Source organism: Corvus cornix, chromosome 2, assembly GCF_000738735.6.
Source record: "Corvus cornix cornix isolate S_Up_H32 chromosome 2, ASM73873v5, whole genome shotgun sequence".
In the NCBI taxonomy this organism is placed as follows: domain Eukaryota; kingdom Metazoa; phylum Chordata; class Aves; order Passeriformes; family Corvidae; genus Corvus; species Corvus cornix.
Genome location: NC_046333.1, coordinates 9633217 through 9640931, shown reverse-complemented (window position 1 = coordinate 9640931; position 7715 = coordinate 9633217).

Here is a 7715-nt window from a genome sequence, read left to right as displayed (position 1 = left end):
CTTATTTAAAAGGCTGAGACCTCAGCTGACATATGCATTAGTCTGTAAGTAAACAGACAGTTCTCTCCATGTCCAGTGAATGAAAAATATTGTAAAGAAATGTGTATAAAAATATGAGTCTAAAATGAAAATTTCAGCATAATACTATAGAAATTGGAACCATGAAAATAATTTTTTATTATTGTTTTTAGGTCAGCTGCTGTGAAAATGAAATAACCTTAATCAAAATTATTTTGACAGTATTTCAAAAAGTTTCTGCTATCTTTTTAATCCAGTTATTTTAATACAGCTTGTTTTCATACTTTTATGCATTTGGGGGCAGGAATTGGTGGAAGATATTTTACTAGCTGGGGAGGAAAGTGAAGGATATCTTATATACCAAGTTTATTCACAGGTGTGCTTGTGCATATACAGTGGAATAAAGAAATTAGAGATTTCAGAAAGTTCATGACAGATACTAAAATCTCATTTTGGAAACTGCTGAAAGAAATTTTAGTTTTTGTTTAATTAGCAATTAAAATATAAGAAACCCCAGAAGAACTGTGTATTTTCTGTCATCATGGTATTTTTGGAAATGCATTTTGGAAATGCAGTTTATTGGTTCAACTTCCCTCAGTATTTTGAGCAGATGCTGCAATTTAATCTCAAGAAAATTTTAAGAAGAGTGTCTCTTCATTTTCCAAGGGAAGACCAAATGTTGCCCTCAGGCTCAGAAAAGTAAAAGTCAGCCCCCAGCCCACAGACTGAGCTCAGGAAAGCCATGTCCTCTCTGATGAACATTTGAAATTGCAATACTCATTCTGTCAGAACTTTATTTAAAGCTGGTGAGTGCAGATCAGGTAGAAAGACATGAAAGCCATCCAGTGCCCAATATTTGGTCACATAATCAAGCATTAGTACCAAACCCTTCAAACAGAATATGTAGGCTAATTCACCTCATGTGGAATGAGGAATTGGAAACAAAGACCTGTGTTAGCACTCAGGAATGTATTTAATTTTCTTTGACCTGATACCCAATCATATGTTCTAAAATCTCCATTTTCTGTTTGTGAATGGAACTAGTTTATAGCTGTTTTATCTGATTTGTTTACAATTCAGTAGGAAGGATTTGCAGATTAGATTTATCTCTCAGAGAAAGTTATTACAGAGGAATGAAGACATTTGAAACAGAAATAATAAACAAGGATATGTATTCATCTCAGCAATACTGACCTTGCAGGAAATTACTTTATATTTCTCTTTCTGGGCAATTCCAGAGAAAATGTTACTAGACAATACACATTTTTTTTACTGAAATACATTTTTTAAGTATAAATATTTGGAGGTAATTAAACAGTTTGAGCATTTGTATTGTGACCCAACCCAGCCTTGCGGTGTTAAGGCTGCTTAGTCTTCACCCAGCAGCACATTTTTAGGATGGGATCCTAAAATCATAGCCAAAGTCTAGCAACACATTGACACACGCTTTTGGAAATTAGAATCTTCCAGAAAAATGAGCAGGAACTAGCAACTCTTCTCATTGGGGTAGTCTGCAAGTACCAAGACTGAGCCCAGAATTTTCTGAAAAACATTTTTCTTTTGTCCATTAGCAATCGATTTTGGGGCTTTGGGGATTGTTTCCATTTAAAACCTTCCTTTTGGCAGTTCTTTGGCCAAGATTTTTTAAACTTAGGCTCTGCCATATTTTTCTTGATTTCAAAAAAATAAAAATCAACTGTGAGAGAGATCTGGATAGTCTTTAGAAGTAAGACAATCAAAGCCATCCATAATGTCACTGTATCTAGACATGCCTAATGAGATTCAAGGAAGTAAATAGTCCTTTCTGTGTGCACAGAGTTTTTACCAAGACACCCCCCCATCTACTTTGCTGCTGCAGCCCTACCAGCTCAAACTTGTAAGCAATGTTAAAGTGAGTGAAAAAGAATCCCATGTTCCCAGGCCAACGTGGAAGCAATTGATTCTTTCTATCCAGTTACTTACCCAGCGCTGTGGCAAACTACATGTTCCCAAATTACTAACTGGTGTTGCTTAAATCAGTTGCTTCCCTTTTACTGATAAAAGCATCAACAAGAAGTTCTTTGAGGATGATGTTCACTGACTGTCCAAAATCACTAATGACATTCATATGAGGACAGCTCGCTTCAGGAGGGTTTTCAGTCCTAAGAGTATCTGCAAAAGTCATTCTACCCTGTGTGCTTTATACTTGAGCTGTGAGGAAGCCTTTTCCTCCCAAGTTTGTTTTAACCTGTAGCATTATACCTGAGAGCATCATCCTTTTCTTCCTCACGTCCCTTTGAAAAAACATATAGTGATTTTCCTTCAGAGAGGTGTATTGTCTCTTTCTGTACATTCCAGCTGCTTTTTGTTCCATCACTTTGTGGTGTTGAGCCTGTGTAAGGGGTTGTATTAAATGGACATTCCATGCATTTGTTTGGCTTAGGAAAACATGATATACCACAGGAATATCACATTTGTGCTGCCAAGCTCTAATAAAGACTATCTTGGAAGATCTTTCAGTTCAGCCTCTGAGACAGGCCAGCCATGCTGCAGTAATTGGTTGCTAATGCAAATTTTTGGGGGAGAGTAGTGAAATACTGTGGGTCATTCCAGATCTGCTGTGGTTCCTTGGAGCTCCTGTCGTGAATATTATTTTAAACTTCAAGGATGAGGGGACTCATAAACTATATGAGGTATGTTGTACCTGATTAATTTATGGAATAAGTGGTGTAAGAGTAAATTTATATGCCAAATAAAATATCAATTGAAATAGATCTTTCTGTGCTTGCTAGTTTGGGAACACAGTGTACAATAGGCTTGTGTAATACATATTTCTAGTTGCTGTTTCTGCCCTTTAATAAACTCTTTTGAGGTTGGTATGATTTCAGTTTTCCATTTTCTTACAATTAAGTGGACACAAAAAGTGCTTAAGCAAAATTAGGATGACAAATATATTATCACAAAAATATTAATAATCTTGCCTATCAACAAGAAATAAACTTGTAAACAATGTATTTACTAATGTGTATACACTTACTCAAAGTGTATGAAAATCAAAAGAGCAAATTAAAGCAAAAACTAGTATGGGAAAAAAAAACCCTAAAAGGCAGAGTTTTGATGCTGCCTGCCCTTTTCCTGTTCTTTGTTTCTTTATCTTTCAGTTTTTTCTTACATATTTTGTGTAGAGCTGAAGAAGAGTTAAATTAATAGGGATTATTGGCCTCATTTGTTCATCTCCCAGGGGATAACTTCTAATCCCAAATCCTGTGCAGGTAGTTCATTCATTCATTCAATAATGCAGGTTATTGAAGATGATTCTGGAGAAGGAATCTGCCCTCTTCCTGTCAACTACTTGCAGAACAACTAGCAGAAATTCATTTGCTTCTTAAAACCACTGGAACATAAAATCTAACACCACCGGGGCTCCATACTAATCCAACACATTGTCTCTGACAGCAGCAAACAGCAAATATGCACAGAAGAGTGTAAAATGGGACAAAGACAGTTGGTCTTTGATGAGTGTTCTCCCAGAATCCAGTGATTTGCATTTAAAGTGTTTCCTAAGCCAGTGGTAGTATCTTTGTACTTAACCCTCTGTGGGCTTTTCTTCCACTAATTTGTTCAATTTCTATCCTGAATAAATTTTTGGCAAGAAGCATCCTCTTGAAAGGTCTAAACATCTAACTTCTGTGCCTGGTGTGAAAAAAGTAGCTTGGTAGTTTAATTTCGTGTCCTAGCTAGTCTTTGTATTGAGAGTACCAGTAAACTTTCCTTATTCATATTCATGACATCCATACTCATCCCCTGGAATACCATTTAAAAGTTTGTATCATATTATCTCACTGCCAGCCTTCTGCACCAAAGATTTAAGTGAAACATCACACACTATTAGCAGCTGAGTTAGCAGCTCAGTTCTTTCACTTGGAAATTCATCTAAGATCTTTTGGGAATATTGCCAGACCTGGTAGTTACTGTTCTTTTTGTCTCTTTATTCCATAAACTTCTACCAAAATCTTGACTAGAGACAGATTTTCCTGATACATCACTTACAAGCAAGGTTCTGCCAAGGTGAGCTCTCTGTACTCATTCCTTCACTGTGTTCACAGGTCGAATGAATCCATTTGAGGTTTTTTCTACAGCTTACCATTTTTAAAATATTGATGCATCTTGATCCTCTCTTTGCTATATTGATGCTCTAGCAGGCTTGCTGCTTCTGATGTGTTTGAGAAAGACTTTCATCGTACTGATGCCATTTGGAAGTTCATCTCCTGTCCTGTTCTGCTTTTTCATGTGTATTATATGGAGTTTTATGATTTTTCTGGTTATTCTATTTTGGGCACATTTTCAGATTTTGAAGGTTCTTGCTTCTAATAACCCCTTTCTTACCCTTCTGTTCATCCATGCTGCCTTTCTTTTTCTCTTTCCAAAATGGGACGCAGTTGGCCTGAATTCCCATATGATATCTTTGAACAGCCTCTTTGCTGCTTGCCAGAGCTTCACCCTTTGACTATCCCTTTAACTGAGTTTCCTCTCCTGTGTGTAATTCTTTTTTCTGAAAATAAGAGGTGTGGCATTCTCATTTATGCATCTTCTACCACAACTGAAAGTTACACCAATATTTAGCCTTATGCAGAGACATCACTTATTCTTTAACCCAGAGACTCAGGGACATCACACTCCATAGAAAGCGACAGACTATTGAGTTTCATCCTATAGACCTGTCCATAGTTTATCATTCCATGAACATTTATTGGATTGGATCATTCCATGATCAACTGACAATTTCTTTAACTTTGTATTACCTCCATGAATTTGATTCTTCCCTTATGCATAATTTCTGTAGTGTCATCATTTTCTTCATCTTTCTTCCCTTTCGCATTAACATAATCAATGCACTCAGCCCTTGGCAGAATGGCAAGCCCTTCATATTTCAGAGTACCTACAAGAGAAGGGAAAAACATACCATTAATTTTCAAAAACACATAATTCAGAAATAACTGAAAGGCACTTAGTTTCGGATTCAGCTAGGTAAGTGACCTCTACAAACAATATATTCACAATGAAGTAGTACTGAAGTTGCTGTGGCTGCTGCAGTCAAAATCATAGCCACTGGCTATTCTAAAATCCAGATATTGACCAAACATTCCACTCCCAAGGCAAGTTACCATCATGGCTTGATGAGGGAGAGCTGGAAAACGACCTTAAGAAGGTGTTGAGGAATAAAAGAGTGAAATTGCTACCAAATGCTATCTAGTGTCCAGCCAGTACAAGGGGGATAGCGAGCAGTGCAGCAAGGCCACATGACAGTAAACATTGAGATAAACAAACACAATAAACATTAAGAACATGAGCAGATGACACTTTGGGTCTGAAGCCTGTAATTCATCACGATTCTACAACCGAAACACAAACCAGTAGCACAAGGTGATGACTAGCAGTGAAGGGACAGAATTTACAGACTTACAGAGTGTTAGTTTGGGGCTGTTTCAGCAACAGAGGAGGAGTATCAAGTGCCATTAACATGTAAGTTTAGTACTGTGTGAAAGCTGGTATCAGCATTTGATCTGACAACCTTTCATGTCTTTCTGTGCTGCTGTGGACTGAGATACTTGTAGTGAGCAGATGTAGTTAGTTCAAGCAAAATGTAATTTGAAGCTCATTTACCACAGAGCAGTCCAAAGCTCTGTGATGAAAGCTGTCTTTCAAATAGAAAGCATCAACATTAAAGGTTTGTTACCAATTGGTACATGCAAATACATTAAGAAAAAGCAGGGGAAAGTGAAATAACTAGCAAGGGAAAGCATGCACTGTGTGTGCTCTTGCTATGCTCTGTTAGGACAGAATGTCAACATTTCAATCCTGCCTAAAAAGAAAAAAAGTAAACCTTAAAATCCCTGCAGACAATCGCTCATAATCATCTTCTAGGACATTATGAGCTTGTTCCTTTGTTTTGTGTTCTTGTCTTGTTTTAACTGCTTTGTGCCCTGTGTCATTGCTAACAAGTTTGGAAAGAATATGTAAAATACCACCAAATTTGGAAAATTAGCACATTATATCCACTCCAGTCATTTTGCTCCTATGTAAATCACTGCATAAGGCACAAGATGATAAAGACTGAGTGCCATTGTTATTTCCATAGCCTGACCTTAATATTAAATCCTATGACTGGTGAGTTACTTTCTGTCTGGTCTTTTGACATTTGACTCTCACAAATCATTCTGCACAATTCCATTAAAAACAGTATATATTAAAGCAGGGAAATTGCTTCTAGAATCAGTTTCTAGGTTCTCAGTCCAAAACAGCACTGCAACTGGGGAACCGTTCTACTGGCATTTCAGTTGTGGAGACTGGGTTAGCTACTTGCTGGAGTATTTGGTTAGTGCATATCATTCCTCGGTACACGAGGTGCCCCACACTATAGCTGCTGTAAGATACTTTAAAAAGGAAGGATCTGTGCCGTTATTCCTCTGGTGATCATAAGACCAGCCAGCTTTGTGCTCATCTCAAAAAGAGCAGTGTGATTTATAGAAATTTTAGATTTGAGTGGAATTTACATGGTTTCACAGCCAAGTGCTTGGTTTTGTTCCCTGCTGAAGCCAATGGGACTATTGCCATTGATCTCAAGGTGAACAGGGCTGAGCCACAAATGAAGGATTAAGGCAATACTCAAGTTTCTCTTGAGGTTTCCATGATTCCAGTCTGAGCTTCCTCCATATCCACTACACAAACCCAAGGACTCTCAACACCTCTCTAGGGCCACAGCAAAAGAGATTTCAGAGTTACACTCTCAGGGTTTAGTTAGCACTTATTAAAGAATGATTGAGGGAATATGGGGCAAGATCTGGTCCACAGACACCCATTTTCCAGAAAAATGCAAGCATCTAGGGCCTACAAGCACTTTATTACATCTGTTCAAAGAAAAAGTTGTTAATACCTATATTTTGTGTAATACCACAGCAATAAATGCACTTTTCCATAAAGTGGGAAACGTAGGCATCCAGGGTTATGTAAACCTGAGAGGTCTGAGTACACAACTCCTGGCTGTCCAGTCCACCAGGCCCTCTGCTCAATGACATCCCCACTGTGTCCCCCTGAAGCTGGGCCACTCTGCAGCCATGGGTCTGGCTCTCATCTTCTATCCAACCATTTCTAGCAATTTTCAAACCAGGTAAATCACCTCAATCCAAGACAAAGTACCAGAGTTGTAATCTCTAGAGAAGGACAGAGCACACATCTGCTCCTAATATGGCATTTTCCATTTATGTGCCTGCTCATCTGAGTGCTCGTCTGTCTTCACCCACTAACACTGGCAGCCCATGGCACAACTGCCCTGCCTTTTCCTGCCTCTCAGGTGTTTTCTGTTTAACTTGGGACCTGAAGTGGGTGGTACTGATTTTGTCTGTGGAACATTCCTATGGATTACAAGGGCTTGTTTAGTCAATATGTATTTCTTTTACCCTCCTGTTACGTGGGAAAATTCTTCATACAAGCCTCAGTAATCCCTTCCTGATTAGAGTGTCATTCAGATCATGGTTCACTGGACAATTAGGCTTCACTTACAGTCTTGCTACTTTGCTGCCTGATGATTTTTTCTCTTAATGGAGACAGTAATTTTAGAGTGTTTAGAAGTTCGATTACATCAATGATGACGTTTTTCCTTTCGTATCTCCTGGGTAGCCTTGAGCTAAGCAACAGAAACCAAGCCTCATATTGATAAC